General features: G+C 40.4%; 1 long non-coding RNA gene across 1 annotated transcript in view; it reads left to right on the top strand.

The window, feature by feature from the left end:
• LOC140907779 (uncharacterized) overlaps window positions 1-25659 on the top strand; it is a 238375-nt gene extending 212716 nt beyond the window's left edge. Inside the window, exons 3-4 of the long non-coding RNA XR_012157620.1 lie at window positions 24146-24243; window positions 25336-25659. This is a non-coding gene — a long non-coding RNA (uncharacterized lncRNA). The remainder of the gene's footprint in view (window positions 1-24145; window positions 24244-25335) is intronic.
• Window positions 25660-26283: the final 624 nt, after the last annotated feature.

Here is a 26283-nt window from a genome sequence, read left to right as displayed (position 1 = left end):
TGAGCATCTTGGCTAATAGCCATTGAGGGACCTATTCTCCATAAACATATTTAATTCTTTTTGGAATCCAGTTACAGTTTTGACTTTCACGACATTCCCTGGCAGTGAGTTCCACAGGTTGAGTGTGAATTGTTGGAAATACTTCCTTTTGTTTTTTTAAACCTGCTGCCTATTAATTTTATTGGGTGAATCCTAGTTTTTGTGTTATATGAAGGGGTAAATAATACTTCCTCCATGCCATTCATAATTTAATTCTCAATCATAGAAGTGTAGGACTGGAAGGGAGCTCAATAGGTCATTTAGTCCAGTTCCCTGTACTCAATGCAGAATTTAGCAATAACTAGACCATTCCTGATAGGTGCTTGTCTAACCAATTCTTAAAATCCTCCAGTGATGGAGATTCCACAGCCTTCCCAGGCAATTTGTCTCAGTGTTTAAATATTCTGACAGGAAGTTTTTCCTAATGTCCAACGTTAACTGCCTTTACTGCAATTTAAGCCCATTGCTTCTTGTCCTATCGTCAGAGGATAAGGAGAACAATTTTTCACCCTGCTCCTTCTAACAACCTTTTATGTACTTGAAAACTGTTATGTTCCCCCTCAGTCTTCTCTTTTCCAGACTAAACAAACCCATTTTTTTCAATCTTTCCTCATAGGTCATGTTTTCTAGACCTTTAATCATTTTTGTTGCTCTCCTCTGGAATTTCTCCAATGTGTCCACATCTTTCCTGAAATGTGGCACCCAGAACTGGACACAGTACTCCAGTTCAGACTTTACCAGGGTGGAATAGAGTGGAAGAATTACTTCTCATGTCTTGCTTACAACGCTAATACAACCCAGAATGATATTTGCTTTTTTTGCAACTATGTGACACTGTTGACTCATATTTAGTTTGTGATACCCTATGATCCCCAGATCCCTTTTCACAGTACTCCTTCCGAGACAGTCATTTCCCATTTTGTATGTGTGCAATTGGTTTTCTTCTTCCTAAATGGAATACTTTGGATTTGTCCTTATTGTATTTCATCCTATTTATTTCAGATCATATTTCCAGTTTGTCAAGATGATTTCGAATTTTAATCTTATCCTCCAAAGCACTTGCAACTCCTCCCCCCCACCAGCTTGATACCATCCACAAACTTTATAAGTGTACTCTCTATGACATTATCTAAATCATTTATGAAGATATTGAACAGAACTGGATCCAGGACCAATCCCTGTGGGACCTCACTTGATATGCCCTTCCAGCTTGACCGTGAACCAGTGACATCTTTGTTCTGGGAGCAGTTTTCCGACCAGTTATGGATCCACTTTATAGTAGCTCCATCTAGTCTATAGTTCCCTAGTTTGTTTATGAGAAGGTCATGCAAGACAGGATCAAAAGCCTTACTAAAGTCAAGAAATACCACATCTACCACTTCCTCCTATCCACAAGGCTTGTTTACCATGTCAAAGAGAAAACTATTAGGTTGGCTGGACATGATTTGTTCTTGACAAATCCATGCTGACAGTTACTTATCACCTTGTTACCTTCTAGGTGTTTGCAAATGTATTGCTTGATTATTTGCTCTATTATCTTTCTGGGTAATGAAGTTAAGGTGACTGGTCTGTAATTCCCTGGGTTGTTCTTATTCCCCTCTTTATAGATTGGCACTATATTTGCCAGTCATATCTCTCCTTAGTTGTATCTTTTCTAAGATGAACTATTTAATTTCTATTGAGTCTATTTAATTTCTTCTTGTATGGAAGTTATTCCATACTCCTAGTAATTTTTGTTGCCCTTCTCTGTAGCTTTTCCAATTCTAATATATCTTTTTTGAGATGATGTGACCAGAATTGGACTCAGTAGTCAAGGTTTGGCCATACCATGGGTTTATATTGCTCCATTATGATATTTTCTGTCTTATTATCTATCCCTTTCCTAATGGTTCCTAACATTCCATTTGCTTTTTTGACTGCCACTTCACATTGACCTGATGTTTTCGGAGAACTATCCACAAGGACTCAAAGATCTCTTTTTTGAGTAGTAACAGCTAATTTAGACCCCATCATTTTGTATGTATAGTTGGGATTATATTTTTGAATGTTCATTATTATGCACTTGTCAACACTGAATTTCATCCGCCATTTTGTTGCCTAGTCACCCAGTTTTGTGAGATCTCTTTATAATTCTTCACAATGAGCTTTGGACTTAACTGTCTTGAGTAATATCGTATCATCTGCTAACTTTGTCACCTCACTGTTTATCCCCTTTTCCAGATCATTTATGAATATGTTGAACAGGCCAGGTTCCAGTAAAGATCTTTGGGGGACCCCACTATTTACCTCTCTCCCCTGTGAAAACTGACCATTTATTCCTTTATGTCATATCTTTTAACCAGTTACTTATCCATGAGAGGACCTTCCCTCTTATCCTATGACTGCTTAGTTTGCATAAGAGCCTTCAGTGTGGGACCTTGCCAAAGGCTTTCTGAAAGTCTAAGTATGCTATATTCACTGAATCACCCTTGTCCACATGCTGTTGACACTCTAATATATTGGTGAGATGATTTTCCTTTACAAAAGTTATGTTGACTCTTCCCCATGTATCTGACAATTCTGTTCTTTACTATAGTTTCAACCAATTTGCCTTGTAATAAAGTTAAATTTACCAGCCTATAATTGCCAGGATTTCCACTAGATCATTTTAAAAACATTAGCTATCCTCCACAACCCTCAGTAAATTATTCCAAAGGTAAAAAATTATGCCTTATTTCCAGTCTGAATTTGTCTGGTTTCAACTTCCAGCCATGGGAATGTGTTACTCTTTCTCTACTAGTTTGAAGAGCCCATTATCAAATATGTGTTCCCTGTGTAGGTACTTATAAACTGTAATCAAGTCACTCCTTAACCATCCCTTTCTTATGATAAATAGATTGAGCTCCTAGAGTCTATAACTATAAGGATTGTTTTCTAATCCTTTAATCATTCTCATAGCTCTTCTTTGAATCCTCTCTAATCTATTAACATCCTTCTTTAATTGTGGACACAAGAACTGGACACGGTACTCCAGCAGCAATCACACCAGTGCCAAATACAGAGATAAAATAATCTCTCTACTCCTGCTCAAGATTCCTCTGTTTATGCATCCAAGGATCACATTACTCCTTTTGGCCACAGCATCATACTAGAAGTTCATGTTCATCTGATTATCCACCATGACCCCAAAATCTTTTTCAGAGTCACTGTTTCTCAGGATAGTTATGACCTACATTCTTTATTTCTAGATATATACATTTACATCTAGCTGTATTACATTGCATATTATTTGCTTGCACCCAGTTTACCAAGAAAATCAAGATTGCTCTAGATCAGTGACCTGTGCTCTTCATTATTTACCACCCACCGACTTTTGAGGCATCTGCAAACTTGTCAGTGTGGATTATATTTTTTTTCAAGTTCATTTATATATTTCCCTATCTGGCCATACTGTTTTGCCATTTCTTAACTTCTTGAGCTACTTTTTACCTCTCTGTCCTTTATTTTTTGCTGTTTCTTTTTCAGAAGGTGTTTCTGATGAACTGATGTTTGCTTTATCTTATTTTCTTTCACACAGTACCACATATCCCCACTTTGGCAGATTTTAAGTTTGGTTTTCTAGAAACCAACTACAGTTAATGTAAAAAGAAAAGGAGTACTTGTGGCACCTTAGAGACTAACGAATTTGAGCATAAGCTTTCGTGAGCTACAGCTCACTTCATCGGATGCATCCGATGAAGTGAGCTGTAGCTCACGAAAGCTTATACTCAAATAAATTGGTTAGTCTCTAAGGTGCCACAAGTACTCCTTTTCTTTTTGCAAATACAGACTAACATGGCTGTTACTCTGAAATCTACAGTTAGTGTTGCATTTATGGTATGGTCACACAGAAAGAATCAGGATTTGCCAAATGTTAACTACTTGTGACAGATTAAAGTTTTGTACCATGCAAGATCTGTTTTTCAATTCAATTTGAAAATACTTCTGGAACGTCTTTATCTTCATGCAGGTTAGGTTTGTGTTTTTGTTAAATTTAATCTTCAGTCTTGCCACACCTAAATTAAAGTCACTTCTAATGTATGCTCTGATGTCCTGAAGAGTTGAGCTAAATTTCCATCCAGTGCATAGATAGTCAGTCTGATTCCACCTGACTCCCTCTTGGGAATTCCAAGTTACTTTGTGCATAACTTTGTGTAGGAATAGTGTTCCTCCAATTATGATCCCTGATATAAAGGCACAATTCTACCATTCTTTCATTGCTCTGATTTTGGGAACCAAGGCCATTTTTGCCCACTGCTTTTTCCTGTATGTTGTTGTCATCCCAAACCTTGGCACTGAAGCCCTCCTTCCTGTTTTTTTGTTTGTTTGTTTGTAGTTTTAGCTAAATTAAGTGAGATTAAAAATTATTTTAAAAGGGGGGAGCATATTTTTTTTACCCTCACTGAACTCAAAAAACTCCCAACTTAGCTAGATTTAGCTACTCTTCCATAAGTGTGGGGGAACACAGCTGACCTACGAGAATTTAGCAGGCATTGTTTTTAATTAATTATTTCTTTGATCACACATACAGCCTTTAACAGCACATGCTCATTTATGCAAGACATTTTGGAGGATACATAGAACTTGGAAAAATGGAGCATTGTGTAAACTGGGTGGGAGGGTTCTTGATTTTTTATGCACTGATAAAGGGTGGTGTGATTGGAGCAGCATTTAACCAGAGTTTTCTTTTAATACATTTTCACTTTATCTAAAAAGTGTTTTCCTTCTACAACTTTAAAAACACTTGCAAGAGAAATTCTGTTTACCACCACCTTAAAGCTGGCAGTTAACATCTGTTTTCTTCAGTGCATCTCATGTGAAACCATGAGGTGAAATTAATACACACAAAGAGAACTAGCCCAAGGCCTATACACCACACCACTTAAGTCCTATTTAAGCCCTCAGAATAAGAATGAATTTCACCCCTAGTTAGCAGGATTGTTCAACAGATGAAATGCAGCCTTCTGAGCTAAATTCAGAGGTAAATCTTATATCCCATTCCAGCTATCTTCCTCATGGGACCCTAAATATTTCCTTCTTTCAGAGGCACAAAATCACTTACCATTCCCATTCCACTGATCTCTAGTAAATAGCATATATGTAATTGACAACAGTACATATCAAGAATAACACCATTGTATTCAGGAGCATATTCAGTAGTATAACTGAAATTGGAGTGAAGTCTTATATACAGTGACGTTCACATACATTAGGGACTGTTACCATACAACTTACAAAGATAAAATATATTTTTAAGATACATTTTTTTTAGAAGTGCTAAATTACAGATCTAAATATTTTTAAACAGCCCATCCAGGTTCCTAATCCACAAAAGGCCTTTTGGGCTATTACAGAAGCCAACTTGGCTTTTCCCCTGCCACATTTTTCTTCACACTAATCCACAGTAACAGGCAAATAAATTATACATTAAAATTTATGAGTCAAGATTTTTCCTTCCTTTTAACTAATGTGTGTGATTTCCCCTGGAGAAATTCTCTTCTGCCTAAGACATTAAAGCTTTTAAGTAAAGAATAGTTCCACTGTCTGTAGGAAAAACAAATGCATTTCCAGGATGATATTTTCTAATATTCTTGCTTTAATATTATATTCAAATTAAAACTCTGCATTAATACAGCACATAACTATATTTAGATCTTGAACACTACGTCAAAATAATGTAATAGGAATAATAATACTTCATGAGTTTTTTTTTTCTTGATCGCAACAGGACTTTGGCTGGTTTATTCTCTTGTTTAAGCTCAAAAGAAACCAAAGGGCATAAACCTATTAAAACAGCAAATCTTTGAGCCTTGGCAGAAAAAGCAAACTCCTAGAATCAGCAGCCATTCTGGTTTTGAGTCTAGACAGCTAAACTAGTTTTAGGAAACTGTTGGACTTGATCTCTGTGGGGAACGGATTGATGACCCAGATGTGTCATAGTTTTCTAGAAGCTGTCTCTGATTTTGATCAAAAGTTTGATGCATATAGGAAAAGTCACCAAACCTGGAAATTAGGTTGGATCACAAGACTATGGTTACCAGCTTAGCCAAGAAAAATGCATTGCTTCAAGGCCATAATAGACCTTCTTAAAAATAAATGGAGAATGAAAATGTTATAATTGTGAGCTTGTACTTGCCTAATAAACTGCAAAGATAAGACAAGATAAGATATTGGAGGTTCCTGGAGCCTACTTGCTAACATTTTGTTTATAGTTTGGTGCCAGATAGTGTAGCTATGGTGAGAAGTATGGGGCACATAGGAACACTCTTTATAAATATGGTTTCCAAGAACACATGTTATATGGGATTAACCCTTCACCTCATTTTTAGCCAAGGAAAGTTTTAGAGCATAAGGATTTGGTATTGGTATTGTCTTCTTCTTCAGCTAAACAAGACTGTTAAGTACATCTCTCTGCAAAGACAACCAGGAGAAAAAAATCTATTCAGTTTTATTACTACAAATATATGAGTCTCATTTTTATTACTGCTCTTGCTTCTGTTTGATACTTTCCTATGGTAGCCATGTTGGGTTGTTTTTTTTTTGTTAAATGTTGGCTGAAGCTGTGTAAACTGCGGCCTAGGTAACCATTTGTGGTTCATTATAATAACCACACACATTGTGCAAACAAGTCGTGAGTATTTCAGTTCTGGCTTACGTATAGTAGAAGATAACATGATGCTAATGTAACTTTCTAGTCATTGTATTACAGGGACAGGTCCAAACTCAAATTCAACCAAGGGTTTACACTAGCTTTTGCAAGCATAAACTGTGGTGAATGCGCCCAACAGTGGGAAGTCTGTCAGAAGTAGATTGTGATTGATTATTTTCTTCCTCTGTAATCAATGTGTTCTGTACATGTATATGTCTGTTGCTTTGACTGCTTTATTTTCCTGAACTGGCAGAAGTAGAGGGACCATATTTTAATTTGGAGTATCTGCAAAGCAATTTCACTGAGCTCAGTCTGGTATTATTCCTAACAGAGGAGAAACTGAGGGCAAAGGATTTTTTTTTCTTGTCACACAACAGATTTTGACTTGGATGTCCTGCTCTCCCTCTCCCACTGATAACAACAGAAGTTTGCAGATTCATAGGTTAGCAAGTTTCTGAGGTATTCACAGGGCACCAGTTACCAAACTATCTATAAGACACCCCCCTCCCCAGTCAATGGCAGGCAGATTCATTCTGTACAGAACAGGAACTGAAAATCTTAGATTCCTAAGAAAATAATTTTTTTCACTACTAAAATTCATCTCCTGTAGAAAAGGAAACTCCATAGTGTTTCACCGTTAGAAACAGAGCAAATTTGTGTATGGGGTGGGGAGTGTCTAGACAGTAAAATGTTACTCAGCTCTTCCAGTTTTGTAAACCAAGTGACAGTAAAATAAAGTGACTAGGGTGAAATTAGCAAGAAATTATTCAGTGTCTTTAAGAGCTATATTTGATATCCTCATGCCAGCTCTAACCAGAGGACTTGCTCCTTCTGCACTGGAAAAGCCACCACAACATCTAGACTGAACAAGAGGGTATGGCAAAACAACAAACTGACAGAATGCACAAAGATCTGTATGTATCATCCATGTGTTATCAGCACACTTTCGTATGGGAGTGAGACATGGACCTTATACTCTCATCAGGAAAAGAGGCTCAACAGGATTTCATATGCGTTGCCTTCGTCGAATCTTTGCAGTCTCCTGGAGGGACAGAGTCACCAACAATGAGGTGCTCAAACAGGCCAGCATACCCAGCATGTAAACACTACTCAAACAGAGACGACTCCTCTGGCTTGGCCATGTGTGCCGGATGAATGATGTGTGCATCCCAAAGGACATCCTCTATGGGGAATTGGCATCTGGAAAAAGACCCAAAGGATGCCCAAAATTGCATTTCAAGGATGTGTGCAAGTGAGACCTCAAAGAAATGGACATGGATGTGGACTTAATAAAGAGCTTAATAAAGGTCTCTGGAGTTACGAGAGGAAACAGTCCAGCTTAGCAGAGGAGAAAAGAGCTCACAGAAGGCAGGGCCCAAAGGGTAAAAACATCATCTTTAAATGTCACAAATGTGGCAGAGATTCTCTCTCTCTAGGGGGTCTCTTCAGTTCGCGTCTGCCATAAAACCAATTGAGTAAATTCTTTACCTCTCAGGGGCGCATAGCCATGATCTCTTGAGACTGAAGGATGCCTACTAAAGTAAAGGGTGAAATTAGCAAGAAATTGTTCAGTCTCTTTAAGAGCTATATTTGCTGTCCTCAAACTAGCTGTAACCAGAGGACTGCTCCTTTCCAAACCAAGAGACAGTACCAGGAATTAGTTGGGTGATCGGTTTCAGTAACTCCAGATCAGAACAAAATTCTGATGTACGGAAAATAAAATCCAGTTATAGTGTGTTAAAATCTACAGTTAAAGTCCCAGAGTGCACATACTTCATGCAGACACATTTGGTCCTGGCCACTCAGCTCAAAAATGTGTAATTCTCAAGATATATTTGATTTTCCTGTGTTCCACAATGGTCAAAACATGTAAAACTTCTGTTAATCAGAAACAGATATTATTGCTTCCATAGGTACAGTAAAAGCTGCACATAGGTTAGATGGATATGCTGGAAGAATGTAAAGGATGGGAAAGTGTGTGTCTTGGCTCAATTCCTGATTATTCTCCAAGGGAGAGATTTAATGGACCCAGATGCTGCTTCAAAGGTAGGAGGTTGACAAAGGGTAGACTTTTTATATCGGAAAAAGCCAACAGCCCAGCTGTGGATGCATCAATAGAGTGAGAGGAGGCTGACTGGAAAAAAGAAATCACCGCACATCTTGCTAGAAAAATTCCAAACTCCATTTTGGAGACTGAGGCCATTCAGAAAAGCCTCTGAGATTTTTGGATGCTTCATGTGAACTAAAATTAACTTTCAAAAGTTCCTGGGATCCTCTCATCACTAGTGTTGAAAACAAACGTTATCTCTGTCTTAAAGTGATACTAATATATCTCAGTTTAGAGGAAAATTAGAAGATTTTTTTTTGTTTGCTTCTTTGGGAACTTGTATATGGGAATTATCGGTGAGTGTGGGACTAGTCATTCATAATAGTTTTTTGTGGCTTAATCAGGGTGTCTGATTATAACACTTCTCTTAGCACAATATGTATTGTCTCCATTTCGGCACAACGGGTGTAATTTCACTGATTCAGACTAAATAATCATCATGGTAATTTTCTTGTCAGTATTTGTCCCCGAAGTGGTATTTTTGTATGTGTTTTACAATACATGTCTCCAAGCCATGGTTTTAAACTACTAGTCTGAAAGAGGTACTCTCAAATATAAGGTAAAAAAAGTCACCAAAAAAAAAAAGAGATTTAATAACAGCAATCACTGATTTAGTAGCTCCAAATTAGGAGATGTTAATCAAAAGCTGAGTTAGAGGATAATAATGAGACAGTCTTTGAATGGCATCTAATGCAGGCGATTCATATAAGCATGTTATGCGTCTCAAATTCTCCTTAGGTTACTCAGCCCATCAAATACTTCATTTAGATATCGGACTATGGAACTTTTATGGTTGTTTCTGTGCCCTAGTGAAAGGTAGGAACTTTGATAGGATGCCTCTTTACCACAGTTGGGCAACTTCTGTACATTTTGGCACAGAGTAATGGGCTTCTCAGGCACACTGGTCCTTGGGGCAGCAGGTCATGCAAACAATTAAAGCTCATTAGAAACCAAAAGATTTACTGAAGGATTCTAATGGAATCTTCTGGAATAGATACCAAGGATGTAAAGTGTTGCTGTTTCATTGCTATCAAAACAAACATCCTTGCTGGAAAACATCATTGGTAAGAGCGCTAGCAGTTGCCCTGAGGAGGCTGCAGTCTTCCCAAGTATGAGAAGATGAAGTGGAACTGTGGAAATAAAAGGACATAAGAGTAAAATAATACAATAAGTCTTGGTGCATCCCTGTACCCATAGCTGCTGGGTGGCTCAGGCTGCGGGGCAGGGCTCAGCTCCGCCTCTCCCCAGATCTAAGCCACCCTGCTGCCTACATGCATACCCAGCCCGGCAGGCGAAGCTCTGCCTCTGGTGGCACCAAGGCCATCTTAGTGCTAAGCTGTCTAGCTGTCCAGTAGCAGAATAAGCAGGGAGAATCCCTGGAGCCCAGTGGCGGGTGGTGAGGTGAGTCCACAGGACTCCACATGGTGCTGCAGGCAGAGTCTATCCAAAGTGCACCCAGCACACTAGCTCCATCCCTGGGGCTGGGGCTAGCGGGATAGAGGGGAGTAGGGGACTAAAATGGGTGGTGGAAGAAGGCGCCAGGTACAGCCACAGCTGGCTGCTGCTAAGTAGCTCCCTAAGGCCCCTCCCACAGACTCCCTAAACCCCACAATAGCCTTCACACCCACCCCTTTCCCAGCCCCCAGATAATTCCCCTTCCTCAACTTCCAACCTGCCCCACCCGCATCTCCCCCATAGACCCCCAAATAACTCCCCTGTCCCTGCTTAAACCCATCCACCCCCTGCTGCCTCAGCCCCAAATAAACACCCCCCAGACTCCTCCTATCCCTTCAAAAAAACCTCAGCCCCTATCTCCCCAAATAAACCCAAACCACCACAAAATCTCCTCCTGCCACAGCCGTCCACCCCACCCAACTCCCCACTACACCAATCCCCCATCTTCCCAAAAATACCACCATAAAATATCACCCTGGTAAAATCCTACCCTAAATCCTTCCTCCACATCCCAAACCCTCCCTCACGACTGCTCACTATCCCCCCCAAGCCTCATTCCCTAATCAATTCACCCCTAAAACTCCCTATTCCCCCAATCTCAAACTATTTCCCTTCCCCCAACCTCCCTCTTCACTCCTGCCATCCCTCCCACAGTCTTTCTGCTGTCTGCAACACCCACGTCCATCTACCATATAGACCAGCCCAAATGCCCTCTGTTCCTGGCTGCACCAACCCCTCTCCCTTCAATTGCTCCAATCCGCTATGGCTCACCCAAGAATTCTCCACAGGGCCCCTCATTCCTTTAGCCCCGCATCAGCTTCCTATCTTTACTTTGGAGAGTTATGTGGAGCTGGTGATCTTTCCCCACCTCCTCTTCTCACCCTGTGTCTTTTTGGGGTGTACAGATGGCTAGCCTTCCCCTCATTTGGAGGAGCCCACCACAGCAAATCTATGAGGGGTGAGAGCCAACAGGCTGGGGTGGGGAGATGGGCCCATCTCCATGGCATAGGAGCTACTGCTGTGGTGTGAGTCAGTGGTGGGCTTGTTCTCCAACTCCCTTTCCTCCCAGGCCTATTTGGGCAACCCTGAGAGACTCATAGAAAACTAGCATAGTTAACATCCCTGCTATCATTTTGGACTGTACTTTATCTGCTTTAACCTTTTAGTAACTCATTTCCTTTTCTTAGTTAATAAATCTTTAGTTAGTTTACTAAAGGATTTACTACAGCATTGTCTTTGGTGTAACATCTTGAGCATCCATTGACCTAGGTAAGTGACTTGCCCTCTGTGTTTGGAAGAACCTAATGTATGGTGAATTTGGTTTTAAATAACCTTTCATCATAAGTCTAGTTTTTCTGGATGGTAAAGAGAAGGGGACGTCTGTGACTCCAGGGTAAAACTATTATAGTGGTCTAGGAGTACACTTCTGTTATTGGCTTGGTGAAATCTAAGGATAGAAGATACCACCAGTTTGGGGCATCTGCCGTATTTTCTGATAGTCTGTCCTGAGTTTGACATTCTTAGCTGTGAGCCACTCCAGGCAGCATGACAATCGAATATGTTCATCTATGAAGGTTCAGATGAACTTCAGAGTAACTCCATGAAAAGACAGTATTTATAGCTGGTAAAGTAGCTTTTTTATTTGGGCTGGTCGAAAATTTTTTCACATAAGATTTTTGATAGATTAATTTTTAAAAATTTTTTAAATTAAATGCAAATTTTCACTGAAATTATCTGGTTTCCATGAAAATTTTTTATTTTTCCTCGAAAAACTAAAAACTTTCTTCCAAAAAGGTAAAAAAATTTCCACTGAAAATGTCATTAAAAATGAACTCTCATAATTTTCTGTGGGGATATTGCCTCCCCCTTCCACCCCGCCCCCCCCCCCCACACTCCCATCAATTCTATTCCTCATTAGCCTATTGTTAACTTCAATTTCCCTACTGTCTTTGTATTTGGGCTATATTCAGCATGACTTCCATGAGAGTTTTTAAAGAGTGCTGAACAGGGACCATAGATCTCCATTCTGTAGTCAATTCTGTTTAATATCAACATCTTTTGCTTTACACACTTTAGCCTGCAAGCAGTTCAGCACTTTGAATGCCCACTGAATTTAATAACAGTTAGGGCACTTAACCCTCAGTAGGATCCATTATCTAGAATGAAGTGAAGATTCCCCCCCTGGACTACACAATGAGTCTAATTTGGAAGATTATCACCAAGAGAGATTCTTCCCATTGCTCTCACCTTCCTCCATTTTTTAATTTTGGCTGCTGTTGCCTATCTGAGAAATAAAAACATCAGATATTGCTGAGGCGGTGCAGACAATATCAATGTGCCAGTCTTTGTTCCTGGGAAATGGCACACTCCAGTTACTTACCATTGATTTTTAACCTTCTAGTTTCTCTTGTTCTTGAGGACTACTTTCCTCCATTTTCTGGCTCTGTTGATGAGTATTAAAGAAACATTACATGGCCTGCCTTATAGCAGTATGTTTCTGGTATTTCGCAATAGTGAGAAGCAGATGAATATTTTCCCATAAACTGGCAGGTGTACACCACTTCCTTTACATTATTTTTGATTACAGATATTGGCACTGTAAAAATGATGAACAAAAGAAACAGTATTTTTCAATTCACCTCATACAAGTAATGTAGTGCACTCTCTTTATCGTGGAAGTGCAACTTACAAATGTAGATTTTTTTTGTTATATAACTGCACTCAAAAACAAAAAAATACAAAACTTTAGAGCCTACAAGGCCTCTCAGTCCTACTTCTCATCCAACCAGTCACTAAGACAAACAAGTTTGTTTACATTTACAGGAGATAATACTGACCACTTCTTATTTACAATGTTACCAGAACGTAAGAACAGGCATCCGCATGGGACTTTTGTAGCCGGCATTGCAAGGTATCTACATGCCAGATATGCTAAACATTCGTATGCTTCTATTACTGTTTAAAAGTGAGATTAATCAGGATTAATTTTTTAATCGCTTGATAGCCCTAGTTAATACGCAATGCTCTGTCATTCTGCCTCTGAAGGTTCAGTTTGTAGGACTACTTTCTATTGCATGTAGGCCACTGCGCCTTAGACTATGGGAGTAACATGATCTTTTTTCAATCCTTCAAGGTGGATTGCCAAAGCTAGTGTCAGAGTTTTGTGTGTGGAGTCCTTTGATTCCTGATTTAGACTTAGCCTTTTTTTTTGGCTTAGTTATGGATGACAGAAAAACACAGCCCAAATTGTGGGCATCAGTTTGCTGAAAGGAGCTCCTAATGATCCATTATATCTTGTATTTTAGTTGTTTGTGAATATTACTTTTATATTAAGCCTGCTTTCAATTTGTGTGTTTGACACTTTCAGTTGTTGGCTTGGGTAAAGGGATGATTGGATGAAGAGAGTAAGCAAACGTGGAGAATCAGTTACAGGCTGTAAAGGGGCTAGGCCAGGGCTCAACCCTCTCCGGGGCAACGGGGAGCCACACCGGCTCACTACACACAGTTGACTTTGGGGGAATTTGTCCAGCCACCGGAGTCTTCCTCAGTAGCCCTTGCGATAACTGGAACGAGCAGCGTAGGCCTGGGCCCTGAGTCAGGGCGGAGCACCAAACAGTCAGTAGCTCAGGCCCTCAGGCAGGGGCTGAGCAAACAGCCCAGTGTTAGCGGGCCAGCCCCCGGGTCAGGGCGGGGCCCCAAATAGTCAGTAGCTCAGGCCGTTGGGCAGGGGCTGAGCAAATAGCCCAGTGTTAGCAGGCCAGGCCCCGGGTCAGGGCGGGGCAACAAATAGTCAATCGCTCAGGCAGGGGCTGAGCAACACAGCATGTGTGAATTAGCCCAGGCCTCCAAGAACCCAGAGGAGGGGGAGACTGCCACCCACAAGTTGTGTGGCGGGGGGACACAGGCCCACCTACTCCACTGTGTCCCAGCCTGGGGCCCTAGCAGCGGCAAGCGACTGCCCCCGGGCTGCTTCCTAACTCCCCTCCTTCTGGTACCTGGGTTCCTCGGGGCAGCAGACAAGCGGCCAGCCTGGTAACTCCCCCGGATAGCTGGCGTGGACCTGGGGCTGCAGGGTTTTCCCAGTCGTGGACTAGGCTGGCTACATCTAGCCTCCCCAGCAGCTGGTCCTCTAGTGAGCTCTGAGGGCCCACCTTTATACTTCCGGGTCGCCACCTGTCCCTCTGAGGGGCGGGCTCAGAGCTTCCTGGCTCCGCCCACTCTGGTGTCTGGAGGGGCTTGACCCTCTCCGGGGTAGTAGGGAGCCACACCGCCTCACTACACAGGCATTTACCATAAATTAAACAACCAGCACAGAAAGTAGTAACATTACCCCATACCCATATGATGCACTCTTTGCTGAATCTCACCCGTGCAGTCTGCTTCTTTGTTAGAAAGGCTGGGCAGAAAAACTGAGTAGCATTTGGAATCGGGAAAAGGTCTGAATAAATGTTTAAAGTTACCTTATTCTAAACTAATAGCCAAGTCCCTATTTATTCTGTCTTATTATTATCACCCCATAGTGCTCTTGGAAACAAATGTTTTATTTAATCTTACAACTCAACTTCCACTGTAGTCATGCACCCCATTTCCGCTCACAGATCGCTTTCTCACAGGAGTTCCCTTTTGAGATGTAACATTCTTTCCTTTGTCTCAAAGGAAACATGAATTTTTTGAAAGAGTGAGTTAAAGTCAGCCATTTTTTAGTTTTGAAAATGGAAAAAATATTTGCATTTGTGAGAGGTACAGATGTCAAATATGCCTTGACTCTATATTATTAATAACTAAAGCTCCCTTGAGCCCTTAAATCAGGAAGCTATCAGCCTGTTCCCCATCTCCATGACAACCAAGATCATAGCTAATCACTTATATCTTTACACGCCCCAATGTAGGAGACACCTTGTCCCAGGAGTCCCAGGTGACAGAGGTTGGAGACTGTCTCCAAGAATGAGAAATGGGATGCTTAGGGAAACTCTTCAATCTGTTGCTGTTGCTCACTTACACAGGACCCTTTTGATTTGCTTGTGGCAAGAGCTTCCCATCTCAATGTCTGGCTACAGGGAACCCCAAGGATTGACAAAGAGTAACACCTTGCTTTCCTATCAATGGCATATTTTACTATGTGAGTGAATGCAGAGATTGTTTTGTTGTTGTTGTTTTGAGAGGGTGAGGTGAGAGGTGGGAAATGGGGACTGTAAATTAAATAAACTGTTTAGAAATACTGTGGTGGGCCCACTCACGTCTCATGAAGGCCCCTGCTGGCCTGGTGTTTGTCTGCCCCTGCACTCTCGCTTGCGATGACTGCTGCTGGCAGTTAACCTTCTCAGGCAGGGTTTTTTAGTGACTCAGCCTTCCCTCTGAGTCACACACAGTCCGTATGTGAAACAAACAGAAACCAGACCCGCTTCCTGGATAAACAGTCCAACAGGACTTATCATAGTGTAACACTGACAGACCCTGGTTGTCAGCGGGTGGGATTGAACCTGGGACCTCTAGAGCTAAATGCATGAGCCTCTGCTGCATGCGCTAAAAGCCACATGGCCCTTAGCTAAGACTGTATCAGACTCATTAATCTCTAAGTGGTCTCAGTCCCACTGAAGGGGACAGAGCACCACACCCAGGAGGTGTATGCATTACACCTGCAGCCCTCCCTGGGCTCAGTTCTAATCCAATAAGGCAGGGGTTCCCAAAGTATGGTACAGACATTTCTGGGGGGTACACAGGAGAAATTGTGTAATGGGGTATTTTACTTATTTATTTTATTTATTTCTGTATTCTTTGCATATTTTTCTTCTAATTTCATGCACACCGTCCTCGCCATCAGTCACAGTTTCCTTGCTGATCCTCTACTTTATTGCATGTTCATAATAGGCTACTCAGACTAAGCTTTAAAACTCTGTGGAAACTTGTTATATAAAATACAGTAATTAATTTACATCATGATGTACTAATGAGAACAGATTTACACAGAGATTCTGATGTACAGAACCCTCACCTCTAATCCCCGTACAACACGGGTTCAGTTGCCCAGCAATTATCCAGTTTAACTGAGCTCAGAACGTAGGAGGTTTTTTTTTTTCCGGTTGTATAGGTCACACTATAACTATATCAGCATGTTAGAGTGAAATATGGACAGATAGCTAAAGACAGGTAGCGTTAAGAAGAACACACTAAATATCAGTAGTGAGAAGAGTAGGGGTGCACAGGCAGCTGATAGATCTGAAAGGAATATGCAATAAGAACAATTTGGGAACCTCAGCAATAAAGCCTATCACAGTATCCTCTTTTAATGTGTCTGCCTGCAGCCCTGTCCCTGGGCTTAATCCTCAATCAGTCCAGCAGGGCCTATCACAGTACCCTGGTTATTGCCTCTCCTGGGCTAGCTTTCAAAGTGTCCCTTAGCCCCTCCTGGGCTCACTCAAGTATTCTTCCCTGCTCTGATATGGAGCAGTGCCCCCATGGCTTCCTCCCTGGAGACTCTTCATCTGGTGCCTCAGCTCTCCAGCTGTGACACTGTTTATAGGTCTACCCCCTTCAGGGGAGGTAACAAAGTTCAACAATTACTGATCCTCTTCTGGGTTTTCAGCCCCCTCTCTGGACTACTCCCTCTCTCAGGGTTTTAACTCCTCTGACTGTGGCTGTGGCAAGGGAGGGGGAACCCGGCCCACACACTACTCTGGGTCCCAACCCAGGGACTCTATAAGTATCAGCTGCCTGCTGCTTCCCTTTAACTATTTGCTACTTCATTTCCCAGAGCCACTTCCCTTCTTAGCCCCAGTACCTTCCTTGCAGCCTGGCTCCAGCCAGCACCGATCAGTCCAGTGCTGCAGCCAGCCAGGAACACTGTCCTTGATCCCCTGACTCCAGTCAGCAACTGCACAAGTCCATGGGGCCAGATCTAACTCATCTGAGGGTGCTGAGGGAGTTGGCTGATGTGATTGCAGACCCATTGGCCATTATCTTTGAAAACTCGTGCCGATCGAGGGAGGTCCTGAACGATTGGAAAAAGGTAAATATAGTGCCCATCTTTAAAAACGGGAAGAAGGAGAATCCAGGGAACTACAGACCGGTCATCCTCACCTCTGTCCCTGGAAAAATCATGGAGCGGATCCTCAAGGAATCCATTTTGCAGCACTTGGAGGAGAGGAAGGTGATCAGGAACAGTCAACACGGATTCACCAAGGGCAAGTTATGCCTGACCAACCTGATTGCCTTCTATGATGAGATAACTGGCTCTGTGGATATGGGGAAAGTGGTGGACATGATATATCTTGACTTAAGCAAAGCTTTTGATATAGTCTCCCACAGTATTCTTGCCAGCAAGTTAAAAAAGTATGGATTGGATGAATGGACTGTAAGGTGAATAGAAAGCTGGCTAGATTGTCAGGCTCAAAAGGTAGTGATCAATGGCTCAATCTCTAGTTGGGTGCCAGTATCAAGTGGAGAGCCCCCGGGGTCTGTTCTGGGGCTGGTTTCGTTCAACATCTTCATTAATGATCTGGATGGATTGCACCTCAGCAAGTTTGTGGATGACATTAAGCTGGGGGGAGAGATAGATACACTGGAGGGTAGTGATAGGGTCCAAAGTGACCTAGACAAATTGGAGGATTGGGATAAAAGAAATCTGATGAGATTCAACAAGGACAAGTGCAGAGTCCTGCACTTAGGATGGAAGAATCCTATGTACTGCTACAGGCTGGGGACCGACTGGCTAAGCAGCAGTTCTGCAGAAAAGGACCTGGGGATTACAGTGGATGAGAAGCTGGATATGAGTCAAGAGTGTGCCCTTGTTGACAAGAAGGCTAACAGCATATTGGGCTGCATTAGTAGGAGTATTACCAGCAGATCAAGGGAAGTGATTATTCCCCTCTATTGGGCACTGGTGAGGCCACATCTGGAGTATTGCATCCAGTTTTGGGCCCCCCACTACAGAAAGGATGTGGACAAATTGGAGAGAGTCTAGCAGAGAGCAACAAAAATGATTATGGGGCTGGGGCACATGACTTATGAGGAGAGGCTGAGGGAACTGGGTTTATTTAGTCTGCAGAAGACAAGAGTGAGGGGGGATTTGATAGCAACCTTCAACTATCTGAAAGGTGGTTGCAAAGAGGATGGAACAATGGTCTCAAGTTGCAGTGCGGGAGGTCTAGGTTGGATATTAGGAAACACTATTTCACTAGGAGGGTGGTGAAGCACTGGAATGGGTTATCAAGAGAAGTGGTGGAATCTTCATCCTTAAGAGGTTTTTAAGGCTCAGCTTGACAAAGCTCTGGCTGGGATGATTTAGTTGGGGTTGGTCCTGCTCTGAGGAGGGGGTTGGACTAGATGACCTCCTGAGTTCTCTTCCAACCCTAATCTATGATTCTAACTGCTCTGTTCAGCAGCTCCTTTTTATGTGAGCCTGCTGGTCTCTGATTGGCTGCTTCCCTGCAACCTCTCTAGGCATCTTGGAGTATTCACCTCTACTGCCCTTTCCTGGGTGGAGTGTGGTAAGACTGCAAGGCCTTTAACCAGGCGTCTGGGCCTGGTACACCCCGTTACAATACCTTGTAGTGAGACACAGAACAATGAAGGTTCTAGATGTCAAACTTTCTGATACCACAAGAAATCCAGACCAAATAGCTTTTAGCCCAAATTAGAAGCTGTACGTTAGTGTGCCTCAACTTGTTGTTCAGAATAATGTCTCTTTTTCTGTTATAAACGCTGAAGGATGTGAAATGAAAGGCACAAGAAGGAAAAAGAATAGACAGATATAAGCATGTAACCAGTGTATAACTTTGAAATATTAAAAGAAATTGCCTAAAAAAGAAGAAGTTCTAATGGATAGTAGAGGTTAATAGAGAAATATAATGAATAAAATAAAGATCTGATAAGAAAAGAAATAGAAATTTGTTCTACACAGATGCTATTTGCTGGATATCAACAGAAGCAGCAGAGAAACTGAGAGCAGAAATCTGAGAGCCCATTTGGTAAGTGTTCAATAGAAAAAAGGGGGTTGCCCCCTCCAACAAACCCTGAAAACAAAGTGGAAAACTGAAGTCACCACATGTGACCAGTCAGAGTTGACAGAACCCACAAAAAAGAAGTTGTATAATCCAGAAGCAGAACAGGACACTTAGACCAGCATCATAGACAGTACTTGCCTCTCAGCCAGAGTTACCAGGATTAAGAAGTGGTGAGACTCCATTACAGAGACTCTTTGTGTTCCTTTCTTCTTTAATATGAGTAACTGAAAAGCTACCTTGTTGGGTCTATACTCTTTTCTGCTGGGACCTCAAAGAACCATATTTTGGAATTTTAACTAAGTAACACTGTCTGCATGTTTCTTCTTTGTAAGTTCAAGTAAATTGACCTAAGAAAGACAAATAGTAACTTTAAACAGTTGCTTCTGATGTTTTAAAATAGGTCTTATCAAGCCAAACTCTAGAAATAGTGGAGATTACATTTATAAGTGCCTTCAGACAAAGTACATCATCACTTGTTGGATGAATGCTTACAGGGTGATAAATGTATTAGAAATACTAAAGTATCAATAGCTGATTTTATAAGTAAATGGGAATAAGAAATCTTTGTGATTTGTATGGTTCTATGGTATAACTGCTTGACCTCAATGCTGTTTATGTCAACTGCTTGCAAGACAGTATGTTGTATTCAGTACCGTCCTAGAACCTCTGATATTGGAACGCAATCAAGTTTTGATTATACATGGAAGTGGTTCTTGATAAAGTTGTTGCTTGGTTAAGAATAACTAAGTGTCCTGATTTGAAAAGTACTGTCCAAGGTAAAAGTAGAACCGAGAAGAACCTAGTATTAAAATTAATGAGCTAATGCACCCTGGATTCAATGAAAAGGGGTTATCTTAATTAAATTCTATCAGTGTCTATACTTTGTGCCAAATCTAATTTGTTTGATTTCAGCTTTAAAATCTAACTGGCAGCTTGGCAAATTCATAAATTGCCCACCATACTTGCTTACAATTTTCTAAATGTATTTGCACTGATAAATCTCCATGTGACTACTCAGTGGTGCATAGTTACTCTAGGAGTATGAAAATAAAAATTAAAAAGTAAAGTTATAAATCAATTAAAAGTTTGTATAACATGTCATGTCTGCATGCAGAGACACTGTGAGGCTGTCATAAGCGTAGAACCGAGAACCTTCAGCAGTAAAATGCACAAATGCCTACCTTCTTTTTCTAATTCCATGCAAAGCATAAGGCCTTCACCACTGCCTTTCATCTTTGCTTGTCTCTTGCTGCAGTCTTAACTTCATGCCATGTAATTCTGATAGCTTTCAATTCAGTTTCCAGTGTACATTTCCATGCTATCTTTGGTCTAGCTTGTCGCCTCTTGCCCTGGAGGTTCCAGTCCAATGCCCGTCTTGTTATGTTATTCAGGTCTTTCCTCCACATGTGTCCTAGCCATCTCCATTTTTGTTCCATGATTTCCTGTCCTATCTGTTTCTGTTTCATCCTTTTCCAGAGTTTTTTGTTTGTGATTTTTTTTGACCATCTGATATTGAGGATTTGTCTCAGTTGTCAGCTGCTGAGGCAGCTGTTTATGAAAAGCTGGAGATTAGATAGCAAAGTCTTAAGTCTCCATGTTTCAGTTTTCAGACTGACTTTACAATGGTGTTAAATATTCAAAGTTTAGTTTGGAGGAAAATATTTCTGTTTCTTCAGATCAGCTTTAGAGTTACAAAGGCATGTCTGGCTTTTACTATTCTGGTTTTAAAGTCTTCATTGGTTCCACCTGTTGTCTTTACAGTGCTGCCAAGATATGTGACATATCAGACCTCTTTCATGTCATTCCCAGAAAGTGTTATTGGTGTTTCCTGTTGTGTGTTTATTCTCATGGTTTTAGTTTTCTCGTTATTGATTTTCAACCCTACTAATTGTGCATAGGCCTGGAGATCATTTGTTTTGGCTTGTATGTCTCTATGGATATGGAAGAGCAAGTTGTTCTGTGGTCTCTCATTACCCAATCCACTACCAGTAAAAATATCATGAGTGACATAAGAATACTTTTTGATTGCCAACAAATCCCAACGGGGCCAAATTCTCTTCTTAGTTATATTAGTTCAACTGCACTGCAATCAGCACATTTTATAAACTTTTTCAAGCCTATAAAATAGCATAACCGGCTCTTAAAATCTCAGGCTACACAGCGTTTTGCCCATTCCTATCAAAGTTGCCATCTTTGATCTTTCAAAAGGCAATGGGAATGGGGTAACATAAGGGGATGAGGTTGAATAGTTGATTACTTTCTGAAATTACTTTCCAGCAACATTAACTATGGGCCAACTCCTGCTTCAACTGTTCAAGATTTTAAGGGATGCAATTAACTCCCTCTCACATATAAATCTGCTCTGCACCAGACTGAATGAAAATAGACGAAGAGGCATGGAAGAGACTTTTTCAGGCAGGAAGTTTCCCCTCACAAGCACCTAGCCCCAAACAGCCCCACTCCCACCCCCACTCATCAGGATCTACTTCTGCTCTCCTTTCATAAAGTAGCCTAGCAGATCTTCCTGCCTCTTATGACAGGACTTAATTTTTCTGTATTTGCGGCTCTACTAAAAAGGAAAATTGATGTAAAGGGCACTGCACTTTGAGGCTTGAACCCTTTAAGGTTTTTCGCCTTTGTACATATACCGTATTTCAGACACACCATGTTTTTCAGGTAAACCTTATTTAAATTAATATGAGCAACTGATTTTACTCCTGCATGACATACATACGCATATGTAATTTATTATTCTAATGGTGATAAATAACATGAGCAGATCACTAATTTAGGGCCTATCCTGCAATACCTAATTCATATGAGCACTGTAGTCCTTGAGTTAGGACTAGTCCCATGGCTAAGGGCTTCCAGGATTAGGCCCTTAATTTTCTGATGGACAATCAAAGTTCCTTGTTATGACAGCCAATCATACATTCACTAGGTTTCCTTTTAACTGTAACCGGTGTTAATTAGCAGCATAGCAGGTGACCTCCTGCTGCAGTTCCACGTTCTGGCAGTCCAGCTATGCATGAGGAGCAGACAAGATGTTTCTGCAGTGAAAGGCAGCTCAGTTACAGCGGCAAGTCTGCTGCAGACCATTATGCAGCCATGTGACCAGGCTTGGTCAAATGATCCAACCAGAAACAGTAAGTGCAAAAGAGATTAACCATTTTCTTTTTACCTTTTCTTTGCAGTGAACATGCTCTGTTTCCACAGTCTCCCACTGCCAACAAATGGCATTGTCAATCAAGCTAAGCACTGTGTATCTTAAATGAGGAAAGAAAAATAATGTTTTGGGGATCATTGTAATTATCCAGTCTCTTATCATAGTATCAGTTGTCTGAGCCATCCAACCCAAGCAAACAATAACATCTAATGAAGGCCATCTTTAAAATCAGCATTGGCATCCAAACTCAAAAATACTTGAAGCAATCAGGGCTTGTCTATTCTTGGAAATTTATCAAAATAGCTATGCCAAAAATATTTCACAATAAACCCCCATGTGGACATTCAGTCTGAAATGAGAGTGCCTTTTTCAGATTTATTTTAATCCACTTCCAAAATGTACAGGAATAAGCTATTACTTCCAGAATAATTATTCTGGGTTAGCTGTTTCAGTAAATATCCAAACATAGATGGAACTCTTGTGTATCTCCAGTGGACACATATATTTTACCAACCTGCAGCTGGAATCCTGTATCAAAACAGACATTTGTGACTAATCACAGGAGTAACTGAACCTGAATCCTCTGCTCTGTGACTAACCCTAATGTGTCTCTCTGGTACAGATAAACTATCAATCATGTTTATAAATCTTTGCTGTTTCCTGTGTCCTGCTAAAATTATTGTTCAGGATATTGCTGAAATGCACTAAATCCACACCTCTCCTGAGAAATAAAGCCACAGCACTTCTCATTAAAAGCAAAATTTTGATTTGTTATTTAAATACTGTCATCTTAATTAGAGTATCATTGGCATTATTATCCTGTTGCTCTATAATCTGTTCCCAGGAAATATTTTAAATGTAAACCAAGGCCTAATAATAAGAGAGTCCCCAGGGAACAACCAAATCAATGTAAGATGTAGGCATAATCCATCTATTTCTACAAATGTGAGTCTAGGTGTTGTTTATTAACTGCTTCCAGTTCTTTCTATGGTTAACTTTTTTCATATTTGAAAAATCAAATCATATCATCATCATCATTAAGTTAAAAGTGGAAGTATTGTACAACTAATGTGAGCAAAACCAGTTCAGAAAATTTCATCAAGAAATGTCTAACTGGCAATGTAATGTAACATGTGTCAACAAGATCAGTCTAGGAAGCATTTGCAGTTCCATGCAAAAAGCTTGTTTAATTGAAAAGTACACTTAAAAAACTCAGTTTTGTTTAAGACAGATATGGTTCTCATTTTAAAATGTGTAATGGATACTTGGGATTGGAGTTGTGTTAAATATTTTAACAAAGAATCTAGTCATTTTTGCTGCTCATGAAATATGCTTTTTATTAATTTGGTATTCAAAATTGCTCAGCCCTTTAAGCCAATACATTTCAGTCTATAATGGTTCATGTTATTTGCTTCCAATAGGTGTTTAGCTATTCACTATTCATATTGAAAGTTTGGGTAGAAATCACATGGTGCTATTTCTGCTCTTTCATTACATATAGAAAGGAAGAGGTATGTCAGAGAGATTTTAAGATGATGGGATGAACTCTTTTGGAATGAACCTAAAATACACATTCACACACCTGATTATCAACAAGGCTTTTGCTTTCTGTGAACATTCTTCCTGCTGTCAAAAAAAATCACTTGTATGAATGTTCAAAGAAAACAAATGTCACAAAGTAAATTTGTGATTTCATTATTTTCTTTCAGAATGTGTTCAGCTATATTTTGGTTACCTAGCATGCTTGGGAACAGTGGATGGGACACAGCAAGGAGGAAAAAGAAATAAATGAAAGCTGCTTGACAAAGTAAGAAAAGCTGTGAGTGTCCAAGTTATAGGAAATTTGTGCTATGATTCTGTGTTCCAATAGGCAAAAAGTCAATATTTGGGTGTTAAGGCCAGGTATAACTTATTATTTACCGTATCATAATAATAGCATAACTACAGCCAAACCAAAAATCATTACTGCCTTAATCTTGTCTGTGCCTGGCCTTGTGATAAGATAATGGCCCTTATATCTATTAATATTCCACTGGAAGACTTTCCTCTGATCTTGCAATCAACCCTAGGTTAAAGATCACCCCCAAAATTAGTAAATTTATGCTGAAGTTTATGCCTGTAAGTTTACGTTGAAAAAGTCTTTCTGATAGAATTTACATTATGCTTCTCCCTTATTTTTGGTGCAAAGGGAAAATGAAAGGGACCAATGTTACACCCTTTTGGAATCCCTCTAGGTCCATCAAGTCAGAGTTATGTCTGCACTAAAACAACTTTGACCTACAGTACTCACCTTTTCCCACATGAACAATTTGGTGATCCATGTACCTTTCATAAACATTCTCACTTGCCCCAGGAGCCCTTCCATGTGCATTGAAAGGATCAAGCAATGAGAACTTCATATTTGCATGACTACCTTAAAATAAGGATTATTTATCCAGATGGGAAACATCTAATGTGAAAACCTAAAAGTTCACCTGAGTTTTGATTAGAAAGGTCTTCTGTTACTCTCTGGGAGAATGTATATAGCATTAGCGCCCAACTGTGGAGAATGGACAGCCTTAAAGCAATTTAACATGCTGTGATGGTCTATACTATTATGTTCACCTCTTTTACAAGACTATGATAAATTTTGTAAAAAGTATACCTTGTGAGGTATCATTTGAAATGTCATAACATGCTGAACATTATTGTCATGGTAAAATATGTGTATCAAGTTATAAGATTCTATTATGTATCATTGCTGTAACATGCTCCATGTTTAAGAAAAGCAGACCCAAAGCAGTTTCTCAGGAACAGAGGACAGACCAACCCAAGCAGGTGTTAAAGAGCTATCACCTGCTTAAGCAACCATTCTCCACTGTGGGCGGAGTGTAAATAACAAATGTGCATTCCCTCACAGGGACAGTTCAAATCTTATGTCCACAACAGACTGCGTGTCACCATGATTCAGCAAGGATGTTTCTAGCACAAGAATTTGAATAATAAAGAGGGGAGGAAAACACTTGACTTCACTCCTCTTTCCATCTCTCTACTCATGACATCAAAGAATACCTGAAGAACACTGAATTAAGCTGGAGGGGTCCCAGGCTGAAAGGAGACCCAGCCTATGAAATTTACTGCAGTGTATGGTGAAGAAAACCTTCACTTTGAATTCTGTTAGTTTGTTAAGTTTGCCATTAGCTTGCATTTTATCTTTTATTTCTTTTGTAACCAATCCTGACTTTTATGCATAATTACTTATAATCACTTAAAATCTATTTTTCTGTAGTTAATAAAATTTAGGACTTATACGAGCACATACACAGCTCCTGTCACTTTTGCTCTGCTCCTTCAGTTGTTACTAGACACTGAAAGTAACTATCAGAACTCAAGAGCACTGATATGTCTACCACTACCAATCTGTATTGAACTATGAAGAAGAATAAAAGCACTGGTTGGGCAAGAAAGAGGAATCCCATTTATACCACAGCTCATGGTAAGAAGAGGGGTCCATGATCTGGTCTCAGTATGGAACATCTGGAAGCAAAAACATTTTGACTTCTCAAATCTAAGGGATAAATCCTTTAGCAAATCAGAAGGAGAAAAAATGATTCATTAAAATGGATGTCAAGAAGATAAGTATTCTGATTGCCTCCTAGCCAACTCTATTCTGGGTACTGTCTTCACCTGGAGCTTTTGCCACATGTCCAAGCTGCTTGGCCAAAGTTGCCAGAGTCACTTGAAAAGATTTCAAAGTACAGCACTTTCTAAGTAGCATTTATATGCATGGAATCAGCATCCAACCCTTGGACATTTCCTTTTCCTCAGGCTATGATAATAAATCTTTCAATGCATTTCAGGTTGCTAT

This window comes from Lepidochelys kempii, chromosome 2 (genome assembly GCF_965140265.1).
Source record: "Lepidochelys kempii isolate rLepKem1 chromosome 2, rLepKem1.hap2, whole genome shotgun sequence".
NCBI classification, from domain to species: Eukaryota; Metazoa; Chordata; order Testudines; family Cheloniidae; genus Lepidochelys; species Lepidochelys kempii.
This window is presented reverse-complemented; position numbering and strand designations above follow the sequence as displayed.